A 12,755-nucleotide genomic window follows, 5' to 3' on the forward strand; every position below is an offset into this window, starting at 1 on the left:
CGCAAGCTGATCTGACCCAGTTGCTCACAGGACAGTCATGACAGTCCCCCTCTGGTGGGTTTAATCTTGGAAGGATTCTGCAAGTTGCATCACATCATGTGTGTGACTGTGTTGAAGATATATCTACTGTATAATCACGTCCAGATATGCTACTTATTTTACTTTTTAACATGCACAGAAATAAACCACCTTCATGTTCTCCTTCTGGTAGGTATTTTCATTATTAAACATGCAATGAACTACATGGAGGGAAAAGTACACTATGCATTCAGCACCACGGACAGAATACTTGTTAAAGGGTTGTACAAAAACACAAGAGAGGGAGCTCAACATTACATTTAAACTACTCAATCAGTGTGATGAGTGAAGTCTCTGATGGGCATTGACTAGAGCAATGAAGTCAGCTATAGTTTCTGACGTCGCTATGCGCAGGATAGCTGAGAGGTGAGAATCAGTAGGAGATGATCTGTGCCTTGACTTGTTATATTTCATCACTGCAAATGTATGTTTACATACATAGGTTGACCCAAACAGTACACACATCTTCTGAGCATGACTCTTAATCTTTGGAAACTTTTGTTCATCGAGAGATGCATAGAACCACGTCAGTGACATCGTTTTGAATAGTTCTCCACTCACTGCATCAGACTGAAGATCGATAAGCTCAAGTTGCAGGTCAGTGGGAGCGTTAGGTGAAAAGGAGAGGAAACCAACAGCATGTCATTTTCCAACACTTTGTGAAATCCTCAAAACTACCAGGTGAGTGTGAAAACAAGACATAACAAATGGAACATGAAAAATGGATCGGCGATGGCTAGAAGACCGGTGACGTCGACCGCCGAACACCGCCCGAACAAGGAGAGGAACCGACTTTCGCAGAAGTCGTGACATCCACCTGCCTGGTTAAAAATTATTTTCATGTGTTTGTATGCGGGGCGCTGTCCTCAGATAATCGCATGCTCGGCTTTCTCCGTAAAGCCTTTTTGAAATCTGACACGGCGGCTGGATTAAGAAGAAGTTAAGCTTTATTTTGATGTATTACACTTATATTTTCGTGAATCTTGAATATTGATATTTCTGTAGTTTGAATTTGGAGCTCTGCAATTTCACTGGATGTTGTCAAATCGATCCCGCTAAAGGGATTGGCGTGCGAAGGGATCACGAACAGATCACTGATCATTTCGAATCCCACCGTACCTTCTCCGCTGTGCAATCTGGTTTCCGAGCTGGTCACGGGTGCACCTCAGCCTCGCTCAAGGTACTAAACGATATTATAACCGCCATCAAATAAAAGAAAGTACTGTGCAGCCGTCTTCATCAACCTGGCCAAAGCTTTCGAATCTGTCAATCACCGTATTCTTATCGGCAGACTCAACAGCCTTGGTTTCTCAAATGACTGCCTCGCCTGGTTCACCAACTACTTCTCAGATAGAGTTCAGTGTGTCAAATCGGAGGGCCTGTTGTACGGACCTCTGGTAGTCTCTATGGGAGTACCACAGGGTTCAATTCTCGGGCCGACCCTTTTCTCTGTATATAACAATGATGTCGCTCTTTTTGCGGGTGATTCCTTGATCCACCTCTACGCAGACGACACCATTCTGTATGCCTCTGTCCCTTCTTTGGACGCTGTTAACCACCCTCCAAATGAGCTTCAATGCCATACAACACTCTGCTAGTAAAACTAAATGCATGCTCTTCAACCGATCGCTGCCCGCACCCGCCCGCCCAACTAGCATCACTACTCTAGACGGTTCTGACTTAGAATATGTGGACAACTACAAATACCTAAGTGTCTGACAAGACTGCAAACTCTCCTACCAGACTCACATTAAGCATCTCCAATCCCAAATTAAATCTAGAATCAGCTTCCTATTTCGCAAAAAAGCCTCCTTCACTCACGCCCTCGTAAAACTGACTATCCTACCGATCCTCGACTTCTGTGATGTCATTTACAATATAGCCTCCAACACTCTACTCAGCAAACTGGATGCAGTCTATCACAGTGCCATCCGTTTTGTCACCAAAGCCCCATATACCACCCACAGCTGTACACAGTGTCACGCTCGTCGTCCTCCTCGTCTAAGGAGGAGTAGTTGGAAGGATCGGAGGACCAAAATGCAGCGTGGTATGTGTTCATCATGAATTTATTAAACAGAGAACACTGAACAAACTATACAAAACAATAAACGAACAACGAACGTGAAGCTATATAAGAAATGTGCTGACACAAGCAACTAACATAGACAGACAATCACCCACAACGACAAAACAGGCTACCTAAATATGGTTCCCAATCAGAGACAACGACTAACACCTGCCTCTGATTGAGAACCATATCAGGCCAAACACAGAAACAGACAAACTGGACATACAACATAGAATGCCCACTCAGATCACACCCTGACCAAACAAAACATAGAAACATACAAAGCAAACTATGGTCAGGGTGTGACACACAGCCCATCTGTAAATAGCCCATCCAATTACCTACCTCATCCCCATATTGTTTTTATTTACTTCTTTTGCACACCAGTATTTCTACTTGCACATCATCATCTGCACATCTATCACTCCAGTGTTAATTTGCTAAATTGTAATTACTTCGCTACTATGGCCTATTTATTGCCTTACCTCCTTACTACATTTGCACACACTGTATATAGATTTTTCTATAGTTATTGACTGTACTTTTGTTTATCACATGTGTAACTCTGTATTGTTGTTTTTTGTCGCACTGCTTTGCTTTATTTTGGCCAGGTCGCGGTTGTAAATGAGAACCTGTTCCTAACTGGCCTACCTGGTTAAATAAAGGTAAAATAAAATAAAAATCGCAGCGCAAACTGTGTTGCTACAGATGCTGGTTCGATACCCTTTTGGTTTCTCTCCCTCTAAAAACAGAAATAAATAATTCAAAATAACAAACTGGCTTTATTTTCAAATGTGTAAGAATGTGTCACCCCATGTTCAAGAATGGCCTTTTTCTCGCTCCCTTTCGGTTATTTGAAAACAAAATAATTTCCAAAATATTGTTATTTTTTAAACAAAGCGATTATTTTTACTATTATTATAATTATTCATTATTTTAGAATTACATAAAAGCCCCTTAGATATTCTAACTGATCAGATTTGCCCTAACAAAAAATGCCCCTTAGATATTAATTTAGAATCCTCCAATCCTCTAAATGTAATTATTTGCGGAGAGTCATGTCATTGAAAAATATATTTGTAGATATACTGTAGGTGACATGAGTCTCACTATTGTTGACTAATGTGCTGTTAAAAGTGGTGTAGATCTTATTTATTTAAAAAGCATATTGGAGTTAGGGTGGAAGGTAGCCTAGTAGTTACAGCTTTGGGCCAGTAACTGAAAGGTTGCTAGTTCAAATCCCCGAGCTGACAAGGTAAAAACTGTTGTTCTGTCCCTGAACAAGGCAGTTAACCCACTGTTCCTTGGCCATCATTGTAAATAATAATTTGTTCTTAACTGACTTGCCTAGTTAAATAAAGCTTAAATAAAAAACAGTTTGAAGCAATAGGCTACCTGCATGTGGTCAACTATTTCAGCACCGTTTTACGCTGCTCTGGGACAAGCATTGGGACTGGTCTTGATAAATCAATAAGATTTTTATTTTCACTGTATCTCCGTTTGGGTATTGGTTAGACTACAATTAGGGTGTGTAAATGTTATGCTCTTAGTACTGTAGCCTACTCCCGACCGTCACATTGTACAGCACCATATTTTCCTAATGGAAACCCTGAGGGTTTCATTTTTAGTTTCTTGGAATCATCATAATATTAATCAAATTAAGCAAAATTTCTTAAAATCAATCCCATATACTATGTTCTTTAAAAAAATATATTTTACATTTTCTAGTACAGCCAATATTGAAGACTATCAAATGCTTCTCAAATTTGCCTACCATGTGGAAGGAAATTTGCAACACAAACAAACATGGAGGACAGTGAATGTAACACAGAGCATGGAGACAAGGAGCTCGTACCTAAAAGAGGGGCTACTTCGGTCGCATGGACGTGGTTTGGGTATGAAAAGTCTGACACGGACAAGAAAACCGTCCTCTGCAAAATGTGCCGCAGGCTGGTCCCGACAACAGGCTCAAACACCACTAACCTCTTTTATCACCTACGCAAAAATCATGTGAAACAGTACAGACAGACCCAAAAAAGTACAGTCAAGTGGTCAAAACAAACCCCCGACTCAGATGTTGCAAGAGGCTTTTGCCTGCGGCACACCATATAGCAAAGAATCACGAAGATGGAAGGAGATAACAGCTTGCATTAACAACTTACATGTGCACAGACATGGCCCCAATTTACGCGGTCGAGAAACGGGGGTTTCGTGAGTTGGTGCTAACACTCGACCCAAGGTACCAAATGCCAAGACGAAAACACTTCAATCAAGTCGAGTTGCCTAGTTTATATCAAGAGTGTCTGACCAAAGTAGAGGAGGAAATCCACAAGGTATTGTACTACGCTACAACAGCAGATATGTGGATGAGCCGAACGACACAGGCCTATATGAGCCTGACAATACATTTCATCCAAGACTGGACTCTGCAGACGGTGTTTACGGACAGGCTATTTCCCAGATGACCACACGGGAGAAATGATAGCCAGAGGTCTCAGGGAAGCTCTTGAGTTGTGGGGACTGCACAAAGTTCACCTAGTCTGTGTCACCACGGATAACACCACAAACAACATCCTTGCACTTCAGCTGAATAACTGGACACGCGTACAGAGTTTTGGCCACCGTCTTCATCTAGCGATTGGTGAGTGTCTAAAACAATGTAAAAATATATTTCAGTAATAATTAACCTTTATAGTAGGCCACGCCACACAGTATTTTAATGTCTTGAAGGTGCTATGTTTGTTGTTATGTGATGTGCAAGCATGTTAAAAGTTTGGAGGAATATGGGGGTGTAGTCAAAGTAAAAAACTTTTTAAGTGAATGATAATAATGATAATGAGAACTTTTATTGTCTGTCACAAAGTAACAGAAATTCTAATTTTACAAGGCTCAGCAACACAACAATTATGCACATTTAAACACATTTAGAGGACAGGTAACGCATTGTGGGGGGGGGGGGGGGGGCACCCACACACGGGGGGGGCCCACCCACACACAATGCGTTACCTGTCCTGTAAAGTGTAATATATAAATGTATATATGTTAAATTTATATTCTCCTTTATTTACACAGAGCGAAGTGTGAAACTACCCAAAGTGCAACGAGCAGTTGCCATCTGCAAAAAATTGGTGAGTGCCTTCTCTAATTCATGGAAGAGAAGACGTGAACTGGCGAAGGCTCAAACTGAACTGGGCTTGCCTGCTCATCAGCTGATCACAGAAAGCCCTACCAGGTGGGGCTCTATGCAACAAACGATTGAAAGGGTCTAAGAGCAGGAGAAAGCTCTCTCACAGGTCCTCCATGCCAACAAGAAAACGTGACATCTGGTCCCAACTTGGTCGGACTTGGAATTTCTGGAGTCCATAAACAAGGCATTGAGTCCTCTCATGGAGTTTACAGATGCCTTGTCTGGGGAGCAGTACACAAGTGTTTCCTACTTGAAACCGGTCCTCCATCTTCAACAACCAGGTACTCAAGCCTCAGGATGACGACACTCCGCTCACCACGACCATCAAAGAGGGTGTCGTGTCTTTGCCATGTCGGATTAAGTGATATGACATGCTATTCTATAAAATAATTTCTCTGTAATTAGTATTACCTGATTAAACTAATCATGTAAATGTAATTAACTAGAAAGTTGAGGCACCACGAAAGAATGTTTATAGAGCTGTTATCTTCCGAATAAACTCTTAAAGACCTGGCAATCTTTTACATCAGTAGCAGTCACTTATTAATCGTCACCTTATTCAGTGTCATCTGAACATCATAGAATTCTTGGTTATCTTCACGAACCCTGGCTAACAAGTTGAATCAACAATACAAAATTTGGTTTAATTATTTATTTACTAAATACCTAAATAATCACACGGATTTACACATACACAGGATGGGTCATACATTGATTACTAATTATGTCATAAACGAAAACGTCCCTAGCGGACGGTACAGATAATAAATGGCTGGTTACACAAAGGGGGTTGGGTTTTGAATGAAAGCGCAGGAAGACTGTGGAACAAAGGAATTTGGGTCTTTATCGGACTGCAATGCAGCTATGCTATCGTAAATATGGAATCTTATGCATTCTAAATAACCGCCCATTTGGAAAAGGAAAATGCAAGAAATATTTACTCTGAGCTGTGCTTCAATAGGTTGGTCGTAGATGGAAGGCTGGGCTGGGTTGCCCAACAGAGATCTCCCTTGTCCTTTGAAGAATATGCCTTGTGGTAGAATAGGTACGTTGTAGTACCGTCGTCGTGTGATAGAACAGATACTTTGTCCGTCCTTTCCTAGCCCACGTTTACAGCTGCTGCTGCTAACTCAACGGCTAGGAGGTATCAATACTTTAGTGAATAAGAGTTCAAAGTTCATGCCAAGTTGCCATACTTTGAGCTCACGCTGCAGTTGGCTTAGTTCTGTAGGTTGATATTAGCCCTTTTAACGTCTGGACTGGAGTCCTCAAATCCTCGGAACACGAATGTTAAATTTTCATATTGGACTTATGTAGTAGGGGAGAGAAGGGCGTGTTTCATTGTTCACAACCAATGTCTGTTCACTTGGGTGGGGCCACTGAGTGAACAGAGTTTACCTTATGGAAACAATTCTCTCATTTAGAAGCTAAAATTACATTTAATCTTTTCACAAATAGTTTCATATTTACGCATTTCAATTGCACAACAATTCCATGTGAATCTGATAACTAGAATGTGTAGACTTTCCAAGATACAGTTTATGTCATCCTATCATCAGTAATAATGTCTCAGATGACAACTGATCTGATATCATATTCTTTCAGTACCAAAGCATATTTTCAACTGGTTGGATTACCGAAATATGGTTCTGGTCCCCACCCTTTTGATGTTTTCAGACCCTCTATGTTAACAAAGGGCCTTCCAAGAGTCACTCTATAAAGTAGAGAGAGAGGAAAGGGGGAAAGGTATTTATGGGGGTCATAAACCTCACCAACAGTCCAACGTCACGACAAGGGCATTCTAAACTACTTAAATGAGAAGTATGATGACCAGACCACGGATGAACTACTTGACATGGCTTCTCTTGTTGACCCTCAGTTCAAAACCACATACATTAAAGAAGAGAGGGTGGACAACATGAAGGCAAGAGCTACAGCAGAACTGGAGAACCTGGTGGCTGAACAGGCAGCATCAGCAGAGGTAGCCCCCAATCCATCAGCTGCAGCTGCTAGAGATGAGCCAGAACTTCCTTCTAAGAAGCAAAAGAAGAGTTTGAGCAGCTACTTTGAAAAAGCAGCAAAGCAAAGCTTAGAATCCATTGAAAAGGAGCTCAACCTCTATCTCCAACTGGAGACTGGTCCAGAGACAAACCCACAGTCGTGGCCCAAAGTTTTGAGAATGACACAAATATTAATTTCCACGTTTGCTGCTTCAGTGTCTTTAGATATTTTTGTCAGATGTTACTATGGAATACTGAAGTATAATTACAAGCATTTCAAAGGCTTTTATTGACAATTACATGAAGTTGATGCAAAGAGTCAATATTTGCAGTGTTGACCCTTCTTTTTCAAGACCTCTGCAATCCGCCCTGGCATGCTGTCAATTCACTTCTGGGCCACATCCTGACTGATGGCAGCCCATTCTTGCATAATCAATGATTGTAGTTTGTCAGAATTTGTGGGGTTTTGTTTGTCCACCCGCCTCTTGAGGATTGACCACAAGTTCTCAATGGGATGGGACCCAAAATATTTATGTTTTGTTCCCCGAGCCACTTAGTTATCACTTTTGCCTTATGGCAAGGTGCTCCATCATGCTGGAAAAGGCATTGTTCGTCACCAAAATGTTTCTGGATGGTTGGGAGAAGTTGCTCTCGGAGGATGTGTTGGTACCATTCTTTATTCATGGCAAAATTGTGAGTGAGCCCACTCCCTTGGCTGAGAAGCAACCCCACACATGAATGGTCTCAGGATGCTTTACTGTTGGCATGACACAGGACTGATGGTAGCGCTCACCTTGTCTTCTCCGGACAAGCTTTTTTCCGGATGCCCCAAACAATCGGAAAGGGGATTCATCCGAGAAAATAACTTTACCCCAGTCCTCAGCAGTCCAATCCCTGTACCTTTTGCAGAATATCAGTGTGTCCCTGATGTTTTTCCTGGAGAGAAGTGGCTTCTTTGCTGCCCCTCTTGACACCAGGCCATCTCCAAAAGTCTTCATCTCACTGTGCGTGCAGATGCACTCACACCTACATGCTGCCATTCCTGAGCAAGCTCTGTACTGGTGGTGCCCCGATCCCGCAGCTGAATCAACTTTAGGAGACGGTCCTGGCGCTTGCTGGACTTTCTTGGGCGCCCTGAAGCCTTCTTCACAACAATTGAACCGCTCTCCTTGAAGTTCTTGATGATCCGATAAATGGTTGATTTAGGTGCAATCTTACTGCCTGTGAAGCCCTTTTTGTGCAAAGCAATGATGACGGCACGTGTTTCCTTGCAGTTAACCATGATTGACAGAGGAAGAACAATGATTCCACGCACCACCCTCCTTTTGAAGCTTCCAGTCTGTTATTCGAACTCAATCAGCATGACAGAGTGATCTCCAGCCTTGTCCTCGTCAACACACCTGTGTTAACGAGAGAATCACTGACATGATGTCAGCTGGTCCTTTTGTGGCAGGGCTGAAATGCAGTGTAAATGTTTTTGGGGGATTCAGTTCATTTGCATGGCAAAGAGGGACTAAATTGCAATTCATCTGATCACTCTTCATAACATTCTGGAGTATATGCAAATTGCCATCATACAAACTGAGGCAGCAGACTTTGTGAAAATTAATATTTTTGTCATTCTCAAAACTTTTGGCCACGACTGTAGAGGCAGCATGAGGCACATTTCCCACAAGTGGCCAAGCTAGCAAAGAAATACTTGTGCATCCCTGCCACAAGTGCCCCATCAGAGCGGGCGTTCAGTACAGGTGGGAACCTTGTGACATGTCAGAGGTCATCACTTAAACCAGAAAGAGTTGACCAGCTTGTATTCCTGGCTCTCAACCTGTAAAACTAACTCCCTGAGACTCTGAAACATAAGGCAAACATTTTGAAGCATTGTTGCCAAATATCTATTTTGTTTGCAGCACTTCGGTTGTTTTCATATAATGCTATAATTCAAACTTGAAGTAGTGTTTTGTCTTCTTGCTTTATTTTATATATTTATTTGTGAGCCTTATGTTGCTGCTATAGTTTAAACTTAAAAGTGCTCCATGTTTACATTTGGTATTTTGTATACCAATATTTGTTAGGCCTGTATTAATTTGTTTGCTGCTACAATTCAAATGGTTCTACTATTAAAGAGTATTATATGTTTGGTTTGGATATTTTAGACCATATTCAAATTTTACACCTATTTATTTTATTTGCAACTATAGTTGAAGTGATTTCTATTGACCTTTTTAGATTTTATACATTAATATTTTATATTTTGTTACATGCTTAATTGAAAATTTGCACAAAGGTTCTAAATAAAAGGGGAAATAATCAAAACGTGAGTAAGTACCTTATATTTGTTGAGTATAATTCAAAATGTAATAAGAAATAGGCCTTTACATGTGGTCATTTTATATCAACTATTTATTCATTGAATTTACAGAAAATGTGCTGTATTGTGATATGTACCGTTATCAGGATATGAAATTACCTATATCGGGATTTGAGATTTTGGTCATATTTCCCAGCCCTAGTGTCTTCTATGTCTGCTAAGAATGTCTCAGTGTTGTTAGGCTTCGCTGGAAAGGGGTCCAAGGTGCGGAAGCTTTTGACGATTTTGTCACGGCGTTCCATACCAAGTGGGCGGAGAGAGGGTTGGCTTCATCCTATGGGGAATTGTGGGCCGAAAGGCCAAGAGATGCCAAGCGTTGGCTTTGTTGGCGAGTATATACCATATTACTCTGTACTGAATGACCAAGAGGAGAAGACTGAGGGACACCTGAGAGAGGCAAAGTCTGAAACCTTCTGTTGTCTTCACTCCTTTGTGTACCCAGACCCGGTTGGGAGCTTGGTTGGGTTGGGTAGTCACGCTGTAGCGCAACTGTTCTGGAATTCTGCCAGATGGTACCAAAGGGTGGTATTCTGCTGCATTGAAGATTCCACTTGGGAGCTTAGAGTACTTATTCCGTTTGCCCTCATACTTATCTGTCATGGTTTGCAGGTAAAGGTCTTGAGTGTGGAGCTAGAGATTCAGTGATGAGATTTCCTCCGCTTGCTTAGAGATCACTTTATCCATCTTCATCTGCAAGCCTGTCATGCCAACCGAGCATTAGGGGTCAAATAGAACCAGCACTTGAGTGTCAAAGTAAAGTTAAACATTTATTCACAAACCTTTAGTGAACTTGGGTCTGCCAAGGCCAGCGGCGACTCTCCGCTGGGACAACCCTCCACCTTCGTCAGGAGAGAAACGCAAGTCAGTTCAAATAGATTCATTGATTTCTATGTAGGAAAATACAATGGATTCAAACTTGTAGACGCACAAGCACAGGTGTGGAAGCATAACGTTACTTGTCTGGAGTTGTTTGTTGAATACCTTGACAAACTGCATGAATGTCAACATGAATAGGTAGACATGAGCATTACCAATCTGCAGAGGTAGGCTAAATGCGATCCAAAACAAAAGGGTGCTGCGACAGGTGTAATTGTAAATCGGAACTGAACACTTTAACTGTATGTGTAAAACACTTGATATGGCTAAAACACTTACAGTAAACCTGCAGTTGTCAGGGTCCCGTCCATGAGTTGCATTTCCCCAAAATGAGTTCATTCTCCTTGGTCTGGGTATACCTACTAGACGTAGTTCTCACATACACTCAACTGCGTAGTTGTAAATGGAAGTGTCAGTCCCTACACACTTGTGACTAAAGCAAAACCGTCTGCTGGCTACCACTTCTGTAGAGTAGACTAATAACCATGGTTGTGTGCTGCACTGGATCAGTCCCATGACAATACAATACGAGTGAAGTGAAGTTTTGGTCCTCACTGCGCACAGTGGGCGGGAATCAACTCTTTTAAATGGGTGGGGTTCACAAGACAACTTTTGAGAAACTTTTTGGCGCATGATTTGACACTGCAATAGTAAATCACGTAAACACCGTAGGTGCATGGATCAGACAGGGTAGTTCAATGTGTGATAGTTGTATTAGGTTTATAGGTTATTAGGCTAGATATTTATAAAGCTGAACTTGCCCATTTATGGCTGCTTTTATCAATGCATTGCAGTAGTTTCAAGTTTTTTTTGTCACAATTACAGGATACACATGGAATACAGTACATCGTCCAACGAAATTGTCATGTACTTCTAGACATAGTGGGTGGAAGAGTCAGGCGCAGAGAGCAGGGTAGTAGATACGTGGATAGTTTATTCCCAAAGCAACAGTGTCGGTCAACGCCACACACAAGGGCGCAAAAAGACCCAGTCCAAAACAGGACGAAACGGTTCGAGAAAAAAATAACATCCACAGAAACCACACACACCGAAAAACAAGCTCGCACAAAAGCCGGCGGGCCTACCGAGTTTAAATAGCCCAAAACCTAAACAAGAAACAGGTGCAACTAATCAGACAACACTAAATTAAACAGAAAAGGGGATCGGTGGCAGCTAGTAGGCCAGCGACGACGACCGCCGAGCGCCGCCCGAACAGGAAGAGGCACCATCTTCGGCAGGATTCGTGACAGAAATGCTTACTGTCAGGTTCCTTCTCGAGATTGGAACAACAATAAGACAATGATAAAATATAAGATATGAACATAATTTCAGTGGAATATAATAAACATTTTAGCATTTTACAATAAACAAGTATAATACAGGAAGTATAGTTCAATATTTAGACATGTATCAGAGACAGGGGCGATTTGGGTGCAAGTGTTTAAATTGTGCAGTATAAGCAATATACTGTAATAACCTGACTAGATCATAAAGGAACAATTGTCCAGACAGAGGATTGAGTTTACGAATTGACGGTTTATTAACCCAACTTTACACAGGATACCATTTGGCCGTAGCCCACGCCAAATAAACGAAAGATACCCCACAAGCCAACCGTGACCTTCTCTTGTGAAGCCCAGACGTAAGAGAGAGAACAATGGCTAAACATGGTCTTAACTTCCAATGCTCCATCCCCCTGCCCAACCCCCCTCCACGCCACTCCGCCAACCACCAGGATGCCCGGCATCAGAACATTCCAGGCATCCCCGTGATTGGCAGATAGCAGGTTGATTGGCATGTCGGACCCCGCGAACACTGGTAAGTACAACACAACCCACTAATAGCCTACCACATAACACACCGCTGTCTGTGCGGGTCGCTACAATACTGTAAATAAGAGTCTGGTAGTAGCAGCAATTGTGATGTGTGTGTGGCACTAATGCTAAATTTCTTCCTGCGCTGCAGACGGCTGTATCGGTCCCCTACTACAGGAGTAGTAAAGGCCCAGTGCACTTATTTTGTTGATATTTTTTTTCCTACGCTGCAGAGGGAAACATCGGTCCGTTAATGCAGGCAAGGCTGGCCCGCTAATTGGGCAGGATTAGGCGGTCGCCTATGGCAGCAGATTGAAGAGGGTGGACTTTTCTGAGCTAAACTGACCAAGACACACCAACAACA

The 12,755-nt window shown here is 42.1% G+C and overlaps 1 long non-coding RNA gene across 1 annotated transcript; it reads right to left on the reverse strand.

The window, feature by feature from the left end:
* Positions 1 to 9,763: 9,763 nt before the first annotated feature.
* Positions 9,764 to 11,112, reverse strand: LOC111968356 (uncharacterized). Its single transcript, XR_002877878.3, has 3 exons — positions 10,857 to 11,112; positions 10,481 to 10,540; positions 9,764 to 10,399 (listed from the first exon to the last, which is right to left on the reverse strand). It is a non-coding gene; the product is annotated as an uncharacterized lncRNA (long non-coding RNA).
* Between the last annotated feature and the right edge of the window lie 1,643 nt (positions 11,113 to 12,755).

The sequence above is a fragment of the Salvelinus sp. IW2-2015 genome, linkage group LG9 (assembly GCF_002910315.2).
Source record: "Salvelinus sp. IW2-2015 linkage group LG9, ASM291031v2, whole genome shotgun sequence".
Classification (NCBI taxonomy): domain Eukaryota; kingdom Metazoa; phylum Chordata; class Actinopteri; order Salmoniformes; family Salmonidae; genus Salvelinus; species Salvelinus sp. IW2-2015.